This window comes from Triticum aestivum, chromosome 4A (assembly GCF_018294505.1).
Source record: "Triticum aestivum cultivar Chinese Spring chromosome 4A, IWGSC CS RefSeq v2.1, whole genome shotgun sequence".
Taxonomy (NCBI): domain Eukaryota; kingdom Viridiplantae; phylum Streptophyta; class Magnoliopsida; order Poales; family Poaceae; genus Triticum; species Triticum aestivum.
In genome coordinates, this window is record NC_057803.1 from 267,537,864 (window position 1) to 267,564,397 (window position 26,534).

Consider the following 26,534-nt stretch of genomic DNA (forward strand, 5'->3'; position numbering starts at 1 on the left):
AGGCCTCTGTTTCAGACACATTACATATATTACATTTTTTGTTTGAAATATCATTGACACATATTCCCTGTCTATCTCTCATGCACCCCCAAAAAACACTCACGAACCCACACCCTATCTCTCTCTAGGTTTGTATCTCTCTCACACAAACCCACGTAGGTGGTGTACATACATGAAGAGAATAGGTGCACGTACTCACGCTTCGTGCCCAGCCAGACCTGCACGGGTACACGGTGGAGCTCATTTCTGTACGAAATGGCAGGCCACATGCTAATTTGAGCGCGTGTAGCGGTTGTTTACCTACGGAGGTTGTGTACCATGCATGCACGAAACAAAGTTCAACTTGATGTGTTGGTGCGCTATTTTTAAATAAAGTTATATTGCTAAATGGGACGTACACAAAATATAAAACAATTTTTCTAGAGAAAAGAGTAGTCTGCTCCACTATATACAATGGAGCCTGCCTACCGGGGTTTGTCTCTCTTCAGATTATCTCACACAAGGCGGCGGTGGCCTCTCTCTCTCACCATTGGTCATTGATCCGGCCACATCTTGTCCGCTGGCGGACAGGGAGGATGTGCATCGTTTCTCCGTTCGAAGGCCCCGAGACAGCACGTCCCGATCTACGGTACCCGCCGTTCTCTCTGACCAAGCTCCGACGCGGTAGGGCCTAACCCACTTGCTCACTGCCCCAGTATGGGCAGATCCCGCCCGCTGCTGCCCTCATAGTTACATATTGATGATCCCCAGGTATCCCCTCTGGCCTTGCTCGACTGCCCATCTTCCCACGTTGCTGCATGTGGAAAATCTGGCATGTGGTACTTCCCTAGTTCTTTGCCCAAAACATAGCGCGTCCGGCGTACATTCCATCTTGCAATCTCATCCTCACACCGTGTTTGATAATCCACCATGCTGCTATCTTTCCCTTATGACATGGAATATGCTTGTTTTTGTCGGCGTATGTGTCTTCAACCCTTTATTGGGCAGTCATTGTTTCCTTTCCACCTCTTTTTGCAAACAGGGCTATCCTTTTCACCTCGTTCCTATTGCGACCTTTTGGTGAACTACACAAATCACTCTTTTCTTCAGCGTCTTTTGTGCAGTTCCGCCAAAATGTCACAGGGCAATGTTTTTACATTTCTATGGGACTGCAGAAAGAGAGATTGGTTTTTCTCTCCTCCTCATGCAACTCCGAGCCTAATCTTCTCCAAGAAGTACTTGGTCTTAAAGAGATATCAGAGAGGTGATCGGCTTCTATTTTTGAGTGTTATGTTTCATCATCTAGTTCCACTATTATTGTAATCACACTGACTGGATATCTTTGCAAATAGGGATGATCAACTCGATTTTAGTAGAACTACACAAAATGATCGGATTTTGATGTCCTCCATACACCTCTTTCTTGGCAACAGAGCTGCTTGAAACTAGCTGCCAACCAATGAAGACCGTGGCCAGGAAACAGAGCCATGCCTACGAACAACATCGATCAATTGTACTCCAATTTTCTTTATTTGTACACCTTCTCACAACTTTGTCTTCAGTTTTGATGTGAATATTTGCGCTGATCTGTGAGTCATTGAGATGCATTAGCAGTCATGGTAGTTTCATTTGTATTTGATGGAATGTGTAACGAGCCAATCTTTGAGGCAAGAGGACTCATGAATCTTAAGTTGAAACCTTTTTTTCAGCGGGAACCAAAGTTGGAGCCTTCATAGAATTACAATACAATTTCATTATGCTAGAAAATTATGTGTACATATAAACAAATCCTGAAAGATTGATAGCAATGGCAGAAACCATTCAACTTCGTTTCACCGACATGTGGGACATCCTTCATCCGGCTCCACCTGCCATGCACCAATATTGAGTGCACAACTGCCAGGGAGATTCAACCCAGTTGCTACGCCACAATAATAATGACTAGTTAGTAGTCAAATCACAAAGCCCCACCTTCACCACAGTAAGTTGCTCGGACGAAGCAACCATTATTTCAATCAGTCGTTGAATCCATTGGTACTCCAATATTCCAGAGTACTAAGTTGCTCGGACGAAGAAACCATCACTTCACCTTTCCCACAGTAAGTAATACCTCCTTTTTTTATTCTACAAACCACCACACACGAATATTGGACGGTAGCAGCACAACATCAAATGTACTAGCACTACTCAATTCAAAAATCAAAACCAACCAATGAACTACTAGATGGTGAGCGTTTGCTAGTATCATGTACTCCTATATAGGGCTTAAAGCATTTTTCGAGACTAACTGAAACACAAGTTGCTCAAAGCACACCGTCAGTTTCGTACGTCAAAGGCAACCTCGAAGAATACATTACTAATCGCAACACATGGATGAAGGGCTAATCACAACATGCATGTCTGAGGAGTACTACAACATTAAACAAGAAAGTTGTACATGCATTGGTTAATTATATCTTAATCATGGCACTAAAAAATTTAATGAACAAAGCAAGAATGGTAGACGAGATTAGCAGAAAGCAAAGCGCCTTTTTAGCGGGGATTTTCATCATTCTATGAAGGTGCAAAACCAAGTGTTACTACTACACCAAACAAGTTCAAAACGAGAAACTGGACCGACTCACGGCATGGCACACCTGTCTCGTTTGGCCCGTCGGTCAAAGCGCTTCCTCTTCTTGGCATAACAATAGAGTATAATAATTTTTTTAGAATGCTCTTGCCATGTCGCTAACCGACCTCAATAGACGGCAAATCGCCAGCCCGCCGCACTTTGAGAGAGACGAGGAGCGAGAAGCAATACGAGCCAGTGGATTACTAGAGCTAGGTGTCGCACGGAGGAGAAGAAATGTGGTGATAGCGTGCATTGGGCTACTGTGCTTCAGAGGACTACTAGATGTGGAGAAGATTGGGTTGATTTTCTATCGCTGAATATATAAAATATAGTAAGCGTTAAGAACGCTCCACCGCGAGGTTCCTTGCTCCTTCTCGGTCATCGGAAAACGGTCTTCTTCATTTTGCCGACACGTGGGACATCCAGCATCCAGGTCCACGGGTCATGAAAGAAAATGGAGTAAGTAGAAAGAGAAACTCACCAACGGTCATGAACGTAGGTGGAGTACGTGCACGAGTCAACCAAAAAAGGAATACATGCACGACAAGAGGAGGTGCAGGCACCACCGCAGGTACTGTTTACCTATTTCGTACTCACGTGCGGGTACACGGTGAGCTCATTTCTGTACGAAGAGGTAGCTCATGTAATAATTTGGCGAGTGTAGTAGTTATCAGTGGTGGGTTCGGAACCAGGCGTGAATGAATCAAAGTTGGACCATGACATGGTGGCACGTTATTTATATTTACAAATGAAGGTATTCTATTCGATGGCACGTATGCAACATTGTTTTCTTCAATGGAACGTGAATCGTGCAGGCACTCAATGAAGGAGCAAGGGATGGTACTCCCTGCGTCTAGGTGTAGTCATCTTATGACAATCAAACAACCAGCCTTAGACTTTCAAACATGAAATGCTGTGGTCAGTTCATTGCATACAGTGCTATTAATTAGCAAGTAAGCATTAAAATCTCTCATTTTTCCCTTCGCCTTGGTCAGGGTGCACAACCTATGACTTATACACCTAGACAGACGGATTAGCCATGGACATGGTCGACCCTTTTTGGAGAGAGTACTACATCCGTCAGAATCTCTAAGTCCAAGGCAAAAATAACTCTGGGTAGTTAGGCTGGTCGTAATGGCGAGTATCATATACTAGTACGATGCATATGATACTAGTGTATGATACTACATCCATAGTGCACAGTATCATAAGTTAGTATCATAGCTAACTTCATTTATGCCATGCATGACACATAGTAGCACACCATTTAATATGATACGGTATCATGATATGATACTCAACCTTCTCTTTCTTGATTTAATTCTATGCCACCTCATCAAATTTTCCTAGTTGGCATGCATGACACTACCTATGATACTACCATTACAACCAGCTGGGTATGTGAAAGAGAGAAAGATGCCTTAAATCAGTAATGCATTGCCTACTTATATATTAATACGACTGCATGCAACCCCGTCTCTGTCCTCCTTGCATGTAGTCTTGACCGTCACACTTGCATGCAGTCCCTTCTTTCTTGGTAAGTTAATTAACCCAATGAGTAAATGCAATGCCAACAGAGCCAAGCAAAAAAAGCAGGGTCTTAGTTTCGTCCGGCTTAATAATTCGGGACTACCCTCCATGGCCTTTCGTCCTTCGGAGTGTAAATAGTTAAGACAATGACATGTGGGTCTACCATAAGAGGGACCATATGTCAGTTAATGGAAGAGAAAAGTGTGTAGGCGTATTTGCGGAAGCGTGCTCCACTAGCAAACATGATGGTAGTATAGGGTAAGGCTAATTTAGTAACACCAACACGCTGGCTCGGCTTATTAATTAAGTATCCCATCCGCTGCTGCGTGTATTGTCACTTCACCGACTAGGTGAATAAGTACTCTCCAACTGAGATCGGGAATAATTATCTCTCTTTGACCGAGATGGGGAATAATGGATCGCCAAGACTTCCTATCTACATTATCCCTATGCCTCCACTCTCATCGTGTCCAACAACAAGAACCATTAGCCAAGGCACCCGACGCCAATTATGTTGTACTACTAGTACTAGTACCTACTCCCTCCTTCCAGTTTTTATATCCAGGTCAATAAAATAATCATCAACCATGGTACTCCCTCTGTAAAGAAATATAAGAGCGCTTAGATCACTACTTTAGTGATCTAAATGCTCTTATATTTCTTTACGGAGGGAGTAGTAGTAAAAGATGAGTGCCTGAAGATTTTTTCCAAAAGTACTACTCAATAATGGGCTCATTTTACTCAAGAAAATTCTATTTAATAACATATGAATTGGAATGCATGCGTACATGTGTGAAGAACAAAAGACCAAAACTTTTACCTACATCAGTGAGTTTTCTCTTAATTCTTGAATGCAACATTTTAATGAAGCTTGAAATATGTACATGTCAATGGGAGGGAGTAGAAGCCTCATGCATGCATGCAACACTCACACGTACACATGCATGCACGCAACACTCACGCATCCATCTGGCACATGAAACACGATGCAAGACACACGCTCACGCTCAAGTCCTCAACCTACTCCGGTCGTGAAAGACTATACATATAGAGAATTACACATTGACTAAGAGGAATGGAAATCCACATCGTTCAGGGCAAGTACACCCTCGCATATCATTTAGAGCAAGTACTAGGATTCTTAAAACCTCCGTTTCTTTTCTTTGATTCACACATCATTTAGAGTAAGTACTAGGATTCTTAAAACGCGGGAATAGGAAAAAGAAAGGAGTATTAGCACTAAGTGTTTGATGCCACAGGAGAAAGAAAGGAAGTGAAAAAAAGTTGGAGCGGATTCTAGATTTCCAATGAAATTTTGTAGTAGTACACGTGATTCCATACTAGTAAAAATTCCTATAGGACTCAATCGTATGAATCAAACGACTAGTGTGCTAAGGTCCACGGTCAAGGCGGCACAGGGCGGATGCGACCTCTCACTGTGTCCGCCATTGAAGCGGCGCACTGGCCGAGGGTGGCGCCCACTGCACACTCGGCTGAACGAGCCTCCTCGCTGCATTTAAATGCCTACATTAAACCCACATCGAATCTGAGAAACCTAGTCCTGGTGGAAACCAATTTTTTTTGTAAATGAAGTGAAATCCGGCCGTGTTGGCACGAATTTGTTTACGTACAATCTGAGTGCATTACTCCAGTGTTCATCACACATGAGCCAATCGGTTCGCACCCTTCCGCGCTCCATTTTTCTTGCATTACTTTGTCCGTCCAGCACGCTGACAAGTAGGCCGCATGCTCATTCACGCCAACGTGGTAGTCTATTATTTTGCCAGAGTCAGCTATCACACCCTTCTGGTGCCACGTCAACAAATCCACCAGAAGCAAGTCTAGACTTGTTCGGTTCAACCGCCTTGCTAGCTGTTTGGAGAGGAATTGGCCGATGCAAGGCGGTTGTATAGGTGGGCATGCAGCAAAAACAGGGGAAAACGCCGGGAGCAACTAGACGAGGGAGGGAGGCTTCTACATTCACGGGGGACGTGGCATTAGCCATTGGGCGGCAACAGGCGGTCATCCGGGTGGGCCATAAAGGATATGAAGAGGCATCCTATATCAGGAAGGACCAACTTCCCTACCGATAGGTCATCTTACGATACTGTAAGTTAAATGTGCTAAGGCTGGAGTAGTTATTAGATGGGTGAGCGGATGGGAAGTAGACTTGATATTAGCTAGTTGGATGGGTCACTGTAAGGTTTAATTAAACCTATACAGTGCTCCCTCCTATTAGTTCAACCTCGAGGCCTTTGTTTTGTAATTTTAGAGAATTTTTGTTTTTTGAACACATGTTAATCGAAGGTATGACCTATGTCAACTTATAAGTCATGTCTGTCAAATTAAACCTCGAGGGACTTTTTCTCAAATTAACCTCTGGGCCTTGCAGAAGTGCTAGAATGGGTCAGTGTCAATTGCAAGATGAGCAACCAAGGTACTAGTGGAGTTGCCAACATGCTCAACATGCACTCAACATTGAGTAGAAAGAAGCATGCCCAGGAAATTAATGTGTTCTTAGGGAGGCCCTTTGCTCAAAGAGCAAGTACTCTTTCGATTATACTATAACTAGGTGCCACACGGGATATCAGGACGAGGAGCGAGAAGCGACGAGCTACTGGATATACTATAACTAGGTGTCGCACGGAGGACGAGGAATATGGTGAATGCGTGAGGTGGGCCATTATGATGTGTTTCGGACTCTTTCGGTTAAACATGGAGAGATTTGGTTGATTTTATATCGCTGAATAATATAAAGTATTATGAGTGCACACGCTCCACCGCGAGGTTCCTTGCTCCTTCTCAGTCGTCGGGAATCTATGTTCTTCCACTCTTTTGTTTTATACGTGAGATTTGTTCATCGTTTTGCCAACACGTGGGACTTCTAACATCAAGGTGGACGTGTCACGCAAGAAAATAGAGATAAGCAATGCCTAAGTGAGTCGTGTACTTCGATGGCACACACTACACAATCCTCGATGGCACGTGAATCGTGTATGTAGACGGAGCACCGGATGGTTACCATGGACATGGTCGGCCCTTTTTGGAGAGAGTACTAAATAAATTTGATGTGTCCCGTCAACTCGTAGAACAACAAGAATCTTGCTTGCTACGCCCTCTCCCTCATCCACATGCACGTGGTGGCTCGCATCACGCGGAGAATCTTTTGCTTACAATTATAGTGGGCTTTATACAAGCGGTGGACGTGTAGCAGTTCATTAGGTGTCAGATTACCAGAAGTATATATACTGTAGTACCATCATCATTGTTCGACTTTCCGAAGAGGCGAAGAGCCAAGTGCATGGTCACCTACTCACAGTATAATCGGCCGTGTTTACAAGAATTTTTTAACATACAATCTGAGCGGATTGCTCCAGTGGTCATCACACGTGAGCCGATCGATTCGTACCCCTTCGCACTCCATTTTGTCTTTGCGTTCCATCCTCCGTCTAGCACGCTGACAAGTGGGACCCATGCTCATGTATCCCAATGTGGTAGGCAATTATTTTGTCAGGGTCAGCTATCACACCCTTCCGGTACCAAGTCAATGTATCCACTAGAAACAAGTCTAGACTTGTTCGGTTCAACCGCCTCCCTAGGTGTTTGGAGAGGAATTGCCCGGCGCGAGGTGGTTCTATAGGTTGGAAGGCAGCCAAAAACATGGGAAAACGTGCGAACCAGCTAGACAAGGGAGGGAAGCTCTACATTCATGGGGGACGTGGCATTGACCATTGGGTGGCAACAGGAGGTCATCCGGGTATGCAATAAAGGATGCAAAGAGGCATCCTACAGTAACAAGGACCAGCTTCCCTACCGACAGCTCATCTAACAGAACTCCCAAGTTAATTGTGTTGAGACTGGAGTAGTCATAAGATGGGTGACCGGATGGGAAGTGGCCTCGATGTTAAATTAACTAATTTGATGGATCATTGTAAACATTTAATTGCCTTGAATGTATATAGTGATCCATCCTATTAGTTCAATTAACCTCGAGGTCCTTGTTTTGTAATTTTTGAATTTTGTTGGTTTTTGAACACATATTGATTGGCTTGAATAAGGTCTATCTCGTTACTTTTTGATAATTTTTGTTTTTTGAACACATGTTGATTGGCTTGAATGAAGGTTTATCCCGTTACTTTATGACATGTTTCCAAAACATGGACCTCGAGGTTAATTCAACTACCAGGACAGAGCATTATATACATTTAAGGCAATTAAATGTCTTCCAAAAAAAGTGATATGATTTCTGTCAAACTTATAAGTCATGTATGTCAAATTAACCTTTGTGTACTTGTTCTCAAATGAACCTCCGAGGCTTGCAGGAGTGTTGCAATGTGTCAGCGTCAATTGCAAGATGAGCCATTTTTCAACACATGTTAATCTAAGGTCTATCGCGTTACTTTACGACATCTTTCAAAAAAAGTGATATGACTTATGTGACTTATATGTCATGTATGTCAAATCAACCTCTGTGTACTTGTTCTCAAATTAACCTCTAGGCCTTGCAGGAGTGCTACAATGCGTCAGTGTCAATTGCAAGATGAGCCATCAAGCTAGCAGTGGAGTTGTCAACATGCTCAAAGTCCACGCAACATTGAGTAGAGAGAAGCATGCCCTGGAAATTAATGCGGGCTTAGGGAGGCCATTTGGTCAAAGAGAAATTATAATAAGGTACAGTCAGTTGGCTATAAGGATGAGGAGCAAGAAGCGATACGGGCTGCTGGATATACTATAACTAGGTGTCACACAGAGGCCGAGGAATATGGCGAATGTGTGAGGTGGGCGATGTATGATGTGTTTCGGTGTTGCATGTCAATTATCATACACAAACATATACCTAATTAAAATACACATGCCAAATCTATAGATGTTTTTCACAATGATATAAAGATGTTGTTGTACTTTATTACGCATTTTTATTATTTAATTGCAGGTAACATTACAACCAACTGACGAAATAATGGTAACTGGTTTTACGTGTTTGTAATGGTATTATCATTGGACTGCCATGTAGGATAAATGATGAGGCGAATGAGAGAGACCATAAGGAAATGCATTTCTTCTCTTGATTAATAGATGATCTCATACTAGTATTATGTCTCACCAAATATTGAGAAATATCATGTTATAAAAGATAAGGCTAAAAATGACCCACTACAAAATATTTTGATGTCTCCTCTAGATTACATGACAGCCTTAAGATAAAACTGTCTTATCATGCACTGTGCATGCTTTAAATAGTACTCCCTCTGTAAACTAATATAAGAGCGTTTAGAATACTAAAATAGTGATCTAAACGCTCTTATATTAGTTTACAGAGGAAGTAATAAATTACATTTGGGTAGTCGAAAATAACATGTGAGACTATGAATATATCTTTTTGCAAATATATCAGAAAAAAATGTTCATTTTTTGCCGGTAGAAAAGAATGTTCAATGTGACTGATTAGCTCCATGTTGGTTTAGACTAGTTTAATTTAAATGAACCACGTCTTTTCTTTGTTAACACAAAATTAGGAACTAAATGGAGATTGGACAGCATGTCCTGCCACATACGTAAGTGCAGCAACCAAGATTTATTCATGTACATGGCAGGCTTGTACTCCCTATAAGAGTTTTTAGATCACTAAAGTAGTGACCTAAAAATCTTGTATTAGTTTACAGAGGGAGTACTTCTTAGAGAAAAGTAAAGAAAAGAAACGGGCAAGCTGACCATGACAGCATGTGAAGTTGAATCCACATGTTGCATGAGCACCTGCCCTACAAGTCCCTACAACAGCATGTCTAGGATGGTTCACCAGATGGCGCGGTAGTTTCTGCGTTGCAGCAGGATGTGCAAGGTGGCAACAATATGAGTGCTAAAGAGTTCATCCAATGGCCGGTTTTGTTAGAATTTTCCAACTATGTCCATTGGATAGAGTGAATCAATGGCTTACATTCAAAGTTACTATCACACAGTAGAATGGTATAGGAATGTGGAGAGATTTGGCTGATTTTATATCGCGGAATAATATAAAATATTATGAGTGCAGACGCTCCACCGCGAGGTTCCTTGCTCCTTCTCGGTCGTTGGAATCTTTGTTCTTCCACTTATTTTTTGACGTGATCTTTGTTCATCCTTTTGCCAACACGGGGGACATCTAGAATCAAGGTCCAGTGCGTAAGTGAGTCATGCACTTTGAAGGCACGTACTACGCAATAAATTTTCTCCTCGATGGCACGTGAATCATGTATGTAGATGGAGCAGGGATGGTAGTCGTATACATGGTCGGCCCTTTTTGGAGAGAGTACTAAATAACTTTGATGCATCCCATCAACTGGCAGAACGGTGAGAAGCTTGCTTGCTACACCCTCTCCCTCGCCCACGCGCACGTGGTGGCTCGCAACACGAGAACAAGCTTTTGCTTACAATTATGGCGGTGGATGTGCAGTAGTCATTCGTTGTCAGATTGCCAGAAGTATATATACTGTAGTACTTACCATCCTCATTGTTTGACTTCCGGAAAAGGCGAAGAGCCAAGCGCACGGTCACCTGCTAACCTTAAGTTGGGCCAGCTTTTTAGAGCATGGTTAATTAATATAGGCAGCTCTTGTGATGGCACATCATTTAGAGCATGTACTCTCTTCGTTTATTTTCTTTCATTCGTAAGAACATAAAATGCAGGAATGGGAAAAATAAAGGATTGCAGTGGCATGTCCACTTCAATCCCATATCATTAACACAGTGTTTGACACAGGAAAAACGAAGGAAGTGAAAAAAGTTGGAGTGTATGTTAGATTTCCAATTAATACATGATGTCATAGGAAAAATTCCTATAGAATTCTATCCTATGAATCAAACGACCAATGTAGGAAAATTATGAGGGGGTCTCTCCAACAGTGTTCCCGGGCTCACACCTGGCATCGCGATGGTCGAACTTGGAGTCATTCATCTGGTACACATGGCAATGGGATCTCAGATCTGACGTACACTGTCAAGGTCCATTAAGGACAGGGTGTGGGTAGGTCTCAGTCGACTGGGACTTAACCAAGTCTAAGTCAGGTGATATAGTATATAAGAAGAAAAATAAAAATTGAAAAGAATTTTTTTGCATGATTCTCCATTCAAAATCAAAGGAAGATACTATCGATTGAGACATAACGAAGTCTCAGTCGACTGAGACTTGGTAAAACTGTTAAGGATAATGTTGTGCTCAAAGCCGAATATAAATGGTCAAGGTCCACGGTTAAGGGGGTCAGGGCGGAAGCGACCTCTTAGGCTGGTCATAGTGGGAGTAACATAGGTTGTAACATAGATGCCATATAAACAAAAATGGTGAGTTGGCAAGTAGTTAATGAGGAGAGAGGCAAATAGAGTAACATGATATGTTAACATCACTTAGCACTTCCCAATGCAAAATGGGTCTATAAGTTACTACCTCCGTCCTGGTTTATAGGTCACCTTTGTAGTTTGTGCCAAATTTTTACCAAAGCTTTAGCTAACAAAATGTTAATGCATGTCAACAAAAATTATATCGATGGATTCGTATTTGAACATAGTTTTCAATGATATAATTTTTGGTAACATGCATGAACATTTTGTTAGTTCAATCTATAGTCAAAATTTGACACAATATATAATGGGGACCAATAAACAAGGACAGAGGTACCCTCCACTGCGTCCGAGGGTGCCACCCACTGCACTCCCAGCTATTCCCGCCACCTCTCCGCATTCAAACACCTACATTTAAACCCGCGTGGAATGCCAGAAACCTACTCCAGCCACACGTCCGTTCAGGAGGGGGACACCGACTAAGCTCCTCCTTCCACCATTTTCCCCACTCTTTCGGCGGCACCCGATGAGAAGGAAGAGCAGTTCTCCGACATAAAAGCCATCTGGATGGCCCGTCGAGCCTGGCAGTTACGAGCAAGTCAGCTCGCTACTCCACCTACCTCACCTAGCCCGATGGAGCCAGTTGCTGCCCTAAGCTAGCGCGTGGTTCCGCAATTGGCCGCTCCAATCCAACTCGAGGAAGAGTGCCGAGTTGCTCCACGCCGACTTGTCGAGGAGCACCGCGGCACGGGCATCATCACTGCCCTTGATGTCGCCGCATCGTACAACACCTCCATTGCCTACGACTGCGCCATCCGTCATCGACGCGCGAGTAACCGTGCCATGCAGGCAGAGAAACAAGTTGTCGCGGATGTTGACGAGGTGACGTGGCTACGCGGATGTCGATGAGGTGATGGCCAGCACGTCCCCACCCACCGCCATCATTGAGGATAAGTAGAGCACAGGAGGCTGCCACCGATTGTATCCCATGAAGGCCATTGCTAAGGCGACGTTGGCGAAAACAGTTAGTGTCTTGCACAATCCTTCTTTAGCCGGATGCTAGAGGAGGACAAAGCATTGGCCGATGACGATTTAGGTTAGGTATATTAATTCTACCTTTAGCTCCGGTCTAGCATAGCTTATTTAATGAAAATCTAATGAAATCCATCATGTTTATATGAAATCCGGCCGTGTTTGCATGAACCTGTGTCCATGTTCGCGCTCTTGGGCGAGCGTTATCCATCGCTGGAGTGGGACGACGGACTCCGTCTCTGACAACCCCGCAAAGTACGTCACCACCTTTGTGATGGACATGACACGGCGAAAGAACGACGTCCTCCATTCGGCACGTGATGTCTATTACCGCGCGCTCGTCTAGACGGCTCGATAGCTCATGAAGTAGCACCGACAACATGCCTTGTCCGTCTAGTACTCCATTGTAGTCGTAGTTGCTACATACGCAACTCGGGTTGCAGTAGCAGGTGAGCACAGCGATGCTGCGTGGCCATCCATCAATAGTGGCTGGTATGAGGATGACATCGCCATGTACATCCTATTTCTAGTAAAAATCATGAATGATGAGTATAAACATGTTTACATACAACCTGAGTGGATTGCTGCAGTGGTCATCGCACGTGTAGTTTCATGCAAAGCTTCATTTATTAGGTTATAGAGTCATTTTGTTTTGGTATGTGGTGATGTTACTCGTAGAATGAGTAACTAGCTATAAGTTTTATGCGGAGCATCCTACGGTCATTCCCATGGACCTATCATCGTCTAACTAAGTGCCAAGAGGACCTATGACACGAGCTAGAGCAAGAGCTCTCGAGACCGAGGTGACTTCCTTCCTTAGTGATATCACATATGATCCACTTGACGCATGGCTTCTACCTAAGTCCGGAATGTTGTGCCTGATTAGGTACCAAGAGGACCCTCCCGAAGATGCACATGAAGGCAGACAAGTCCCCAAGTTCATAGATGAAGAGAACCAGTGGAAGGAGTCAAGAGCAGCTTCTAGGACCCGGATATCCGGCCATGACCCTGGACATCCGGCCCCTGGAGTATCCACCACGACAGCCGCCAAGAACCTATGGCCCCGGACATCCGGCCTCAACCCGAACATTAGGCCAAGCCCGAAAATCCGGACCAAGCATGGAAATCCGGCGCCCTCCTTCCCAATGCATCAAGACCGGCCCAGTCAGCCCGGACGTCCAGACCCTCCATCCCGGAAAACTGTCACCTCGCGAATGCGCGGACATCCGGCCTCCCCTGTCTGGAACAGTGTAGGGCCGAGGCACATATACCCCTTCGCACCCTAGACTATATATACTCATCCTCCTCCCTCTTTCTAGGGTTAGTGTTGTGTTAGCTCATATGTCAGGTAGAGCTTCGCTTATCCATCGGGATCTACTCCATTGCGAGGGACTGTCACCTCTTCGGAGAAGATCCATCTTGGATTCAATACCCCTAACAGGAAGACCTCAAGACCTCCTGTCGGAGAAGAACTGGTTACCTTTGTATCGTCCCTTGTTGATCATCGATCTTGTATCTCCTTTTGTGTTTCAAGGATCTAGCATATGTCTGACCTAATCTCGATGGTTGGAGTGATTCTCTTGTGTTTCACTTTGTGATTCCCCCTTGTGTTCTTCGTGTTCATCGTGGGATCCGCTCCTTTCGTGAAAGATCAGCGGTATAGGGTTCCACCCTACATCATCTTGGTATCATGAGCCGCGTTGATCATGATTTTGGAGCCTCCCCTCTTTGTTTCCTAGCCTAGTTTTGTTGGTTTCGTCCTAAATTTGAAAATTCCCCACAAAAATAGCCACCAATTTTTTTGTGATTTGTTGGTGTGATGAAGTTCTGTTGGATTTGATCCCCGGATTTCATGTATTGCAGGTAGATCTAGCTTTCCCACATCTTTTCCCCAATTTCCATCCACAAAATCTCCCGAATTTTGCCCCGAAATTTCCTCTTCCATGCGGAGTTCCTCAAGTTCGTCCACGGATCCAGAGCCCGGACATCCGGCCACCCTAGACATCCAGCCCTCAAGACCGGAAATCCGGCCCCTGGCAGCAACATCTCCATGCACCGCCCCGTTTCCCGCCTAACTTTCATCAAATTTTGCTCCGGTGCCCACATTCACTTCCGCATACCACCATCACTTCCACATAGCACCCCCATTTCCCACAAACACCACCATCGCTTAACCGCTACCAATTCCGACAATTTTTTCATGTTTTGCTTTGAGAATTTGAGTTGTTATTCCGTGTCCTATTGTGTTTCGGCTATTTAGGTATGGTTCGACATCAAAATTGCCGCAGCTCATCTTCGCCATGGACGTGTCATCAACAATGACCACTCCACCATTTTGACACCATACCGTAAGCAAGAACGGTAACCTCATCTTGGTATTCATGGCATTACATTGATAACCACCATAGCCCAATTTTGCATATCTTACCCATCGAGACAAGCCTTTGAGTATTGCCGGCAACGCCCCTTGTGCACATTAATGGTCATACTTCACATTGCATACTTACCATATCATTTTGGTAAATATCTTGGTATCATCTTTTGTGTCACAAATTTGTCATTGCATACACAATTTCTATCTTGGTTCATGAAGCATTGCATGAGAAAAGAGCTCAAAAGAGAAAGAGCCAAACAAGCTTTTAAGCAAAAGGGAAAGATAAGCAAAGAGCTTTTAAGCAAGAACCATAGCATCATACTACATTAAGATTGTCATGCTCGATCATTTTGGATCATATCATCGGAATATCACACATATAGCATCCTTGGGATAGAAGTCGTTGCATTTTTGCTTAGTAGGTTGTGCACAAGTCTTCGTATCCATCTATTATGAAATCATGCTAGCGCCTCTCTAGTGTTGTGCAACAAGAGCATTTTCCGTGAATTCCACATTTTGGCTCATCCCTTGGTTGCACGACCCCATTTATCTATTTGCGGTGTGTTTCCATGTACCACATTTTGCTATTGGTCTACTTGTTGCATTTGCAATTTTGCGAATATTTTCCAACATTATTGAAGCTCACTAACAATTGCATCAAATTTTGTGCCACCATCCTAACCAAGCTCTACTATAAGCTTTTACTTGTGTAGGTGTGAGAAACCGACAAGTATTGGTACCAATTGTGCTATTTCCTTGTTCCACATTTGAGTGATCATTGATCCATCTTCAACATCAGTCAAGGTACATTTGGTATAAATTCTTCTCTTTCTCCCATGCACACATTTTGCTTGGAATGATGGATAGGCCATGTACTTCTACCAACCCACTCTTCATCGAGCAAGACGACGACATGTCAACCTACGTCACAAAGAGCCACCTCTTTGGTGCACAACGAGCTTTGCATGAAGAGAAACAAGTAATGACTGAACACATCGACAACCTCTCCACCGACTTTCGACTCACCAAGCAACGTACAAGAGACTACTTTGACACATCCGTGGCATCTCTCAAGGAGGATATTCGAACCATGATGGCCAACCGCTCTTCTACCTCGTCGTCCTACTCAAGAAGGAGCCGCTCAAGTCGACATTCCGATGACACCATCTCTGGCTCAAGTACTCCCACATCGAATACTCTTTGACGTGCCGCGTGCCACGATCATCAAGCAAACCGCAATCCTCTACACGACAACGACTCTCAAGAGCAACAACACCTTCAAAACCAAGGTACTTTTGTGCAAGCACGAGAACGGCAACGCCAATCCCATCAAGAAGAGGAAGAGCGAGCGTGACAACACCAAGATGCACAATATGCCGAGGCACAACGTCAAGAACACCAACTACTACTGGAAGCTCAAGCACTTGAGGTGCAACGTGCCCTCCGAGATTCAAGTTGAGCCGTAGCCACGCGCAACCGGCAAAATCGTGAGCACCAAGAAGCGCTTTGCAAAGAAATTCAAGAGAGGAACTATCAAGCTCGAGTGCATCATCAAGTTTCACAACCTCCTTGCCAAGAACCCCAAGTTCACCAAGATCAAGAAGTCAATGAAAATCCTCCACAACAAGAACAAGTTGAGGGAGAGAATCCTCCTCGTCAAGAACGTCATCACCCTCGACCCCAACACAACGAAGAGCAACGATACTGCAAGCTAAAGTTCACCATGCCCAAGTTCAATGGAAGAAATGATCCCGAAGAGTACCTTTCATGGGCATTGAAGGTTGAAAAAATGTTCCTCTTGCACGACTATGAGGAAGAAAATAAGATCGCTATGGCATCCCTTGAGATCCAAGGTTACATCCACATTTGGTCGGAAAAAGTCATTGAGTGCCGAGAGGCAAGAGGTGAACCATCCATCACTACTTGGGCGCAAATGAAGGATGTCATGAGAGCACGTTTCGTGCCAACCTACTACAACCGAGACCTCTTCAAGAAACTCCAACTCCTCAAGAAAGGAACCAAGATCGTTGAAGAATACTACAAGGAAATGGAGATTGCAATGATACGAGCCAATGTCATGGAAGATGATGAGCAAACTATTGCACGTTTCTTGAATGGCCTCAATCATCCTATCAAGAAGATCACCAACTTCCAACCATACTCGAACCTCATCGAGCTAGTGCATCAAGCTACCAAGGCGGAATTTCAATTGCAAGATGACTTCAAGTATGCCAAGTTCTCATCAAAGATGTATGGTTTCTCCAAGACCCAAGCTTCAACGACTCCAACACCTTCTACCTCAACCAAATCTGCCCCAAGCAACGGCGACAAGTCTAGTTACAAGAAAACTTTGACAACCTCAAGTCATCCTCCTACTACAAGAAACTTCAAGCCGAGAGCTTCATCATCATCTACTCCGACCGATGGGACCATCAAGACAAGTTGATGTGGAGCATCTTACGGACATCACCATGTCAAGAGTCCATTTGGCAAGTGACACGGGCGACATCTACTTCACATACACAAAGGTGAATCATCTCCTTTACACATGTTCACTTGACCCTCTCGAGGATGGTATACTACTTGACACTCCTCCCATGTGCATGCATAGGTATTGTCGGAGCTTCATGGATGTCGAGGAGGGGTGCAAGCGCCAAGGAACGAATACACCGTCTGCGACGGACGCATGGAAGAGAAGACGAAAGAAAGGAGAGGAAGAAGACGGAGCGGTTGCAGGAGCTAGGCCAGACATCCGGACCGCCGTCCGGATCATCCGGGCTCAGCCGGATTGTCTGGGTCCCCCTCCAGATCATCCGAGTAATTTCATTCGAAGACACTCGAAGCTTGCAGAATCTCCACGGTCGGAGCCGGATCATCCAGATGAGGTCCCGGATCATCCGGACCCCCATTCAGATCATCCGGCCTTGCCTGCATGCATGCCTCTGGACCGAGGCCCATGTACCTGTTTCGCCCCTCACTTATCCCTTCGCCCACTAGACTATAAATAGACCTCCTCCACCTCCTTTCTAGGGTTAGCAAAGTAGTAGCTCATTTGAGATAGAGCTTTGCTCATCCATTACGGATCTACTCCACGAGAGAGACCGCGGCCCCTCTTCGGAGAAGATCCACCTTGGATTCAAGACCCCCTCGTGGATTCAAGACCTCCTCATGGAGATGAACCTTACCTTGTATCTTTCCCTTTGTTGTTCATGTACCTTGTGGATCTTGTGTGTTTGATTGTCTAGTGCATGTGTGATTGGACTTGTTCTTGAGTGTCTCCCCTCGTGTTTTCTCTTTATTCTTCCCCGTGTTCTTCGTGTTCTTCGCGGGATCCGCTCCTTTCGTGAAAGATCGGATGATGTAGGGTGGAACCCTAGTGGCCCGATCTTTCACGAAAGGAGCGGATCCCATGAAGAACACGAAGAACACGAGGGGAAACATGAGAGAATCACTCAAACCAACAAGATACGGTCACACACATGCTAGATCCTCGAAACACAAAGAGATAAACGATCCAAATCCAACAAGGGATGATACAAAAGGGTAGCCCGTTCTTCTCCACGAGGAGGTCTTGAATCTACAAGGGGATCTTCCCGTAAAGGGGTCTTGAATCCAAGGTGGATCTTCTCCGAAGAGGGGCCGTGGTCTCTCTCAAGGAGTAGATCCGATATTGATGAGTGAGGCTCTATCTCTGAAATGAGCTATCACAACGCTAACCCTAACTAGGAGGTGGTGGAGGAGTATATATAGTGTAGGTCCATGAAGGGGTAAGTGGGGGATACATGGGAATTGGCCCGATACTCTGCGCACAGACAGGCACCGGTCGTCTGACGGGTACCGGACGTCCGGTGGCTCGCGGGGGTCCGGTCGTCTGGTACTTGTCGGACGTCCGGCGTTTTGGCTCGGGATAGCTAGCACCAGATTTCCGGAAGTGGCCGGTCGTCCGGTGGCGTCGGACGTCCTCTCGTTTGGCTCGGGCTTCAGGCTCAGGATTTCCGGAGGTTCGAACGTCTGGTCATTGGAGGGGGGTCGGACGTCCGGTAAGGACCGGTCGTCCGGCGGTTGTAGCCTCCGGGCAGCTCCTTCTCTTGTTCCTCGCGTTTGGTGTCCTCGACGTCTTGTCCATGGTCTTCCTCTTGGCTCCTGGTCATGCATAGCACACATGTTTAAGGTAGTAGCCATGTCTCGCATGTGGAAAGTGACAATTTGGAGAGGAGCGAGTTCACCTTGTGTCCGATGGCGTATGTTCGAGGTCTCGTCGTATGTTCTCTTGGGGCTTGGAGAGTAGTCCGAGTGTACATGGGGATGAATGTGGGATGCTCCACATCATCGGGCCATTAGGGTTCCATCCTACTTCATCTTGGTATCATGAGCCACGTTGATCACGATTTCGGAGCCTCTCCTCTTTGTTTTCTAGCTTGATTTTGTTGATTTCGTCCTAAATTCGAAAATACCCACAAAAATAGCCCCAATTTTTTTTTGTGATTTGTGAGTTTTGATCATGTTTTGTTCATTTTGATCCATGAATTTGCTTGGTTTCAAGTGGATCTAGCATCTCCCCAAGTTTTCCCACCTTCGATCCTCAAAATCTTCTTAATTTCGCCTCGAAAATCATCCATTTTCCGCCCAAAAATTAGTCCCCAAGAGGAAATCCCAAGCAGTTTGACCTGCCCGGATCATCCGGATCCACCTGGATCAACTGGACCATCTCCCGGATGTCCGGACACCCCACACGACGGAAATTTGTTTGACGGACCCCGATCATCCGGACCTCCTCCGGATGTCCGGGTAACCTTGTAACTGACACGACTGAAATTTTGTTTTGGCCATATTTAATTCATCTGAACTCCATTTATTGACGTTCTTTAGCTTGTTTTGAAGCTGTTGACACCCCCTTCCCACAAAAATACTACCACCAACATTTGACTCCATCAAATTTTTGAAACTTTGACATCTTTGCCTAGGGCTTCCACCATCTCATCTGCATTACCACCACCGAGTTCCACAACCTAACCCATTTTGTTCCATATAGCATTAGTGATTGTTTGAGTTGTGTTTTGAGTCTCCTAAGGTGTTTAGGCTACTTAGGGACGGTTTCTTCTTCATCAACCACCACTACTACCATAACTTCCGCATAGACTTGCCCACCATACAGTTCACCACCCCAACTTAACCCAAATTTGTTTGTGTTGTGAGTTGTGTCTCCTAAGGTGTTTCGGCTACTTAGAGACCGTGCTTCGAACACCGACACCATGTATAGTCCGCCGCCTTACCCTCCATTTCCGCATTGCATACTCCACAACCCATCTTTGCCATTCTGCAATTCCATTGAGCTTCCACAACACCACCACCACATCCCACTACCACCATTTGACATTTGACATTTGACATTTTTGAGTTCGTGGTTTTTCCATTTCTTAAGGTGTTTCAGCTACTTAGGGACGAGTCTCCATCCTCTTGTTATTGCCATCAAGATCACCACCACTCATCATCGCCAAGGATGGTAAGCTTCATATCATCTTGGTATCGTGGTATCCCTCTATTGTATTCCCTTGCCATTGCATTGATAACCCCTAGCCCATTTTGCGTCACTTGCCTATCGAGACTAGCCATTTGAGTATTGCCGACAATGTTACTTGTGCACATTAGTGACCTACACCATACATTGCATGCATACCATATCATATTGGTATCATATCATCCCTTGTGCCACAAGTTTGTTCTCGCATATACACAATTGCTATGTTGGTTTGTGCATTGTGCAAAAGTGGCCATACACATACAAAAATAATAATAAGCTTTTAAGCAAAGAAAAAGAGAGAGCAAAGAAGCTCGTAAGCAATAGCCATGGCATCATACCACATTTTCATATAAGATCATCTTGGATCATAATACCAGGAACATCATACACATAGCATACTTGGGATAGAAAGCTCATACATTTTGCATCTTATAGGTTGCGCACAAATGTCGTATCCGCCTATTGAGCAATCGTGCTAGCGTCTCTCTTGAGTTGTGCAACACGAGAGTTTTGCATGGATTCCACATTTTGTGCTCATACTTAGTTGCATGAGCCCATTTATATATCCGTGTGTGTGTTTCCGTGTACCACATATTGCTATTGGTCTACTTGTTTCACTTGCGAATTTGTGAATCTCTTTCAACATTATTGACTCTTGCTAACATTTTGCATTAAATTTTTGTGCCACTATCCTCACCGAGCTACTCCATAAGTGTTGTAGGGTGGAACCCTAAGTGGGGATCTTTCACGAATTGGAGGGGGAATCCCCAAGAACAAGAAGAACACAAGAGAGAAAACAAGAGGAAACACTCAATTCACTAGATACAATCACACATATGCTAGATCCAAGAACACACAAGAGGTCACAATGATTCAAGAACAACAAAGGAAAGATACAAGGTACTAGTTCATCCCAATCCTATGAGGAGAGAGGTCTTGATGATCCTATGATGGGGATCCTTCCCACATTTGGGGGTCTTGATATCCACAAGTGGATCTTCTCCCTTAGGAGGACATGATCTCCTAGAGGAGTGGGTACAAGGAGCAAATCTCACATAATCATCTCATATACTTTTCTATCCCTAACAAATGGTCTAGGTACGGAATATATAGGTGGTTGGAGGTGAGGGACGAGGTGGATGAAGAGGAGGCCCAAACAGCAATCACAGCCGTCCATCTTGTGGGGCCCGTGCGCATGGGGTAAGTTGGGCCCGTGCGCACTGGGGTCCTGTGGGCACGGTACAAGCCTGTGCACACGGGGTGCTCCAGCGTCAGGTCCCTGTGTAGTCCGTGCGCACGGGGTCTTCAAGGCCCGTGGGCACGGGGTCGCCTGGGAGGTGCAGAGTTGATCTTGTTGCACTCCTTCTTCCTCCTTGTGGCCTTGGGGTCCTTCTCCTTGGCCTCCAGGATGCTCCCCAACTTCTTGGTGGCGGTCGTCGTCGTACCTAGTGATGCACAATGATCCATGGTGAGGTAGCAACCAAGTCCTATGGATATTCATGTAAATCTAGAAGAGGAGCGGGTTCACCTTAAGTCTGGTAGGTCCACTAGGGGCTTGATGTGCTATGAAGGTGTACATGGTGATGTTCGTAGGATGCTCCACATCATCCCCTCCCCCTTGGGAAAGATCCGACCTCGGATCGAAATGTAAATCACCTTGGGAAAGTGTAACATCCCAAATTTTCAATTTGGAATGTTATACAATAGATCATCATTGCATATCATATTTTATTGCATTTTGGTTGATCCCAGAAATTTCACGCAACTCAAGGACCCTCGGAGAGAGTTGGGGATTTCATTATTTTCACATTTGAGTTTTCTCAAATTTTGAAAATAGCATCATTTGATTTTATTTATTTTATCTTCTATTATTTCTACTATAAAAATTTTGAGAGAGGGAATAAAATGACTTTCCCAAAATAAAAAATATTGAGGATTTAATAAAAAATGAAATAAGATTTTTTTTGGTTTTATTTGCTATTTTATTTGAATTTAGGAAAAATTGCACATTTTCAAAAACTGCATTTAGGGCCAAGAAAATGTTCATCCTGTTCTAAATATTTTATTTAGACGGTGAAAATTCGTTTTGGCATCTTTAGATTTTTATTTATTTCTTTAGAATTTTTTTAGTCGCAACGATATTGTTTTTTTTAAGAGCCCCCCGCGCCGACTGGGCCGAGCCGGCCCAGCCGTCGCCGCCGCCTCCCGCAAGACTGGATCGGGACCGGAGTCCCAATCGCTGCCGCCGCCGTGTCCGAGGAGGACACGCCTCCCGAGGCCGCCCCCTTCCCCAAGTTGGCCGCCCCCCTTTATAACCCGCCAGAGTCCCCCTGGAGCCCCACACCGCCGCCGCCTCCCCACGCCGCCCGCGCCACCGCCGCCGCATGCCGCAGCCGCCGCCCGCGCCGCCCCACACCACCCGTCGCCGCCCGGAGCCCCGTCGGAGCTTCGCCGGAGCCCGAGCCGAGGTAGCCGCCGCCGCCGGTTTTCTAAGAAAAACTGTTTCGTTTTTTTGAAAACCCTAGTTTTCGTTTTTTGGATCGGTTTTCCCCCGATTTATTTATTTAGCGAGCGTTCGCTCATTCGCTCGTTTTACCGAACGCGTTCATCGTTTAGTTCCAGTTAACGAACGTTCATTCTTTAACCCGTTTGTCGTTTTTTTCTTTTTCTCGGATTAAATCCGCGATTTTTCTGATCACGATTCCTGATCCAATGTTCGCTTTAGTTTAACTTTTCGCTCGTTTATCGGAATCAGGTGATTCAAGCGCCTGGAGTTTCATCTCGAAACCCTCTTTCCGTTTAACCAACTCAAAAAGTTTTTGCCTCAGTAAAATTTGACCTAGATTCAGATTAGTAAACGGAGTTGTTTCTTTTGTCGTTTGTCTTTCGTTGCTTCGTTCGATTTGATTTTTTTTTACCAACCGGAGTTCTTAAGTTGAACTTTTTGGTTAGATCTCTTATTTGAGTTTTACCTGTGCATTAGATGAGTACTTATTATATGCTTCTTTGTTTGCGATAGAGTACCCGGAGTTCGCCGCTTGCTACTTCGAATCGCTAGGTTTCACAGATCATCAGCAAGGCAAGTAACACTTTGATCATACTTCCTATTACCCAGTTTTTATTGCATTAGACGAACTCTCACACATTGCATGATTAGGGTCTAATTATATTGTGGGTTGGGAAGTATATGAGGTATTACCTATTACCTGTTATTATCAAACCTTTGGGAGTTACTTCTACGTTTGCTTTTATCCCATGCTATGCTAGTACACGTGGATTGGGTGAGTGAAATCCATGACAGATGTGAGATTGATAATTTAATGGTTTATTTAAGGTGGCAACTTAAATACACATCTGGGTGGATTGAGGCACATGTGTATTCCAGTGATTGCCTGTTATTATCAAACCTTTGGGAGTTACTTCTACGTTTGCTTTTATGCCATGCTATGCTAGTAGACGTGGATTGGGTGAGGGAAATCCATGACAGATGTGAGATTGATAATTTAATGGTTTATTTAAGGTGGCAACTTAAATAAACATATGGGTGGATTGAGGCACATGTGTATTCCAGTGATTGCCTGTTTTTCTTTTGGACCGCCACCCAGGCTCAAAGGGATCATGAGATTATTCATACTAGAAACTTCCGTGTGCAGCCACAAGCTACTATGGGCTCTAGCATTGTTGACTAAGTCGAGCGAACTCTTACATGGGTAGACTAGCAGATGTAGGGGATGTAGGTGGTACGGTCTACCCATTCGTAAGGTGCTAGCGCTTTTGAAAGACTATGTCTCAGTCATCCGTTTCTCAAACACCATGTAGTGCGAGAATCCTAATGGAGGAGGTCGAGTCTTGTGGGGAAAAGTGCCAAACCTCTACAGAGTGGATAAACTAATCATGGTTAGCCGTGTCCCCGGTTATGGACATCTTGAGTATCTAGTACTTGGATTATCATGTGAATCTCATCATGTTACTCTAAATAATTTTGTTGGGTTTTAATGATGATGTTTAATTGGGATTGAGAGCGTGTCTACACTCTCAATGTTTAACAACTACCATGATAGTTAAATAAAATTTATTCCTTTGCAGTAGGGAAAAATTGGCTTTACGCAAAACTGTAACCATAGAGCTTTCCACCAGCCAAATATGCATATAGAATAGCTTTATTATTTTTATTGCTCTCTATGTGTTACATTGCCAGTATATTCCATGTGCTAACCCGTTTTCGGGCTGCAACGTTCATGTAGCAGACTTTTCAGACGACGAGTAAGGTGGCTTTTAGGTCGTGGTTCTACTCAGTGATGCCGTTGGAGTTGATGGACTCACTAATCTTCCAAGCCTTCTACTGTTATCGTTTTTAGATGGCCTTAAGCCATATTTATTGTAATAAGTTCTCTTTTGAGACACTCGATGTAATAAGTGTGTGATTGCTACTCTGTTATAAATCCTTCAAGTACTGTGTGGTGTCAGCATTACTGATCCAGGGATGACACTTGAGCCCAGAGATTGGACCGTTTGAGTTCTAGTCGCTACAAGATGGTATCAAAGCACACGCTGAATGTAGGACACGACCACTAAGATAAAGCCCTAGATCACTACTCACTCTTCTCATTCTGACTCCTCATCTTTTCTACTCTTTTAGGATGGCGGATGCAAGGAACAAGTTCACACAACCGGATGAAGATACACCCTTTGGACGTCACTTGAAGGAAGTCACTAGATACCTGAACATAGGAGTACCAAGCTTCACCGGAACCTACAACACCACATTACCTGAAGAGGAGCGCTGGATGATTCAAGTTCAAGTTCCAGGAAGGACGTTCATGCCAGTCACTGAGCCCATAGAGTTTTCCTTTGATGCACCAACCTGGAGTCTAGGAAAGAGCATGGTAGCTCACATCGCCATGGGACACATTGGAGAAGTTTACTGCAATGATCTCAAGGATACTATCTACCATATTTGTGGGTGCCGAGATGAGCACTGGGAGATGATCAGCACCAGGAAGGATAGATCAATTGCAGATTTTATCCAGGAGTTAAACCAGGAAATTCGACGTCAGGAGAACCAGATATGTGCCGACATGATAGATCTGAAGAAGGCAAGGACTAGAATCAAGGAACTGGAGGAAGAACTCAAGGCTACACATGAAGATTATGAAGAGGAAATCGAAGTACTAGTGGAGAAGAATGACTATCTGATCAAGAAGATTGGAATATTTATGGGAGGCCCTACACCAGCAGAAGAAGACGAAGAACCCAAGGAGATTCGCCCGGAAGACTACATCATCAGCGACGACACCGACTCGGATCCAGATGATAGCGATGATGACTATGTTGATGAAGCTGGAGCAGATATCATGGAGTCTGCAACCGAAGAATATTTCTAGTAGACCACCCTATCTGTAGTAGTAGTCCACCATGTAAATAGAGTAGTCCGAGCACTTTTGCGATAGATAGATCGATTGTATGCCCTTGTTTGATTGAATGGAGTGAATTGTTTGCTTTTGCCTCATGTGCATATGGGTAGTGTTTTCTCTTTAGACCCCTCTCTATTCTTAAATCTCATCTTTTCTAAACCCATCATATGCCTCCGAGACGTGACCCCGAATTTACCTTCCGACCGGAGCTCACCCAGTTGATCCAGTAGCAAAACACGTTGATGCAGTTGCTAGTCCAAAACCAGAATCGAGGGAACAACAACAACAACCCACCACCACCACCTGTTGATCACTTAGCCCGTTTTCTTAGGGTGAATCCGCCGGTGTTTTCCAGTAGCACCGAGCCGATAGTGGCAGATGATTGGCTCCGCAAGACAGCAAGGGAGTTGACCACGGCAGGATGCACATATGCGGAAAAGGTGAAGTTTGCCGCACATCAGCTTGAAGGACCTGCAACATCATGGTGGGAGAATTTCACAGCCACTTTCCCTGTCGACAATGTCACATGGGAATAGTTCCAGCAGGCTTTCCGTACTGCCCATGTTTCTACAGAAGCTATGGCCATGAAGAAGCGAGAGTTTCGAAACTCGCACCAAGGAGGACGGACAGTTGGCCAGTATGTGGAGGATTTTAGTAAGCTAGCACACTATGCCCCAGATGATGTCGCTACGGATGCAGCTAAGCAGGAGAAGTTTCTGGAAGGACTAAATGATGAGTTGAGCATGCAGTTGATGGTAGCAA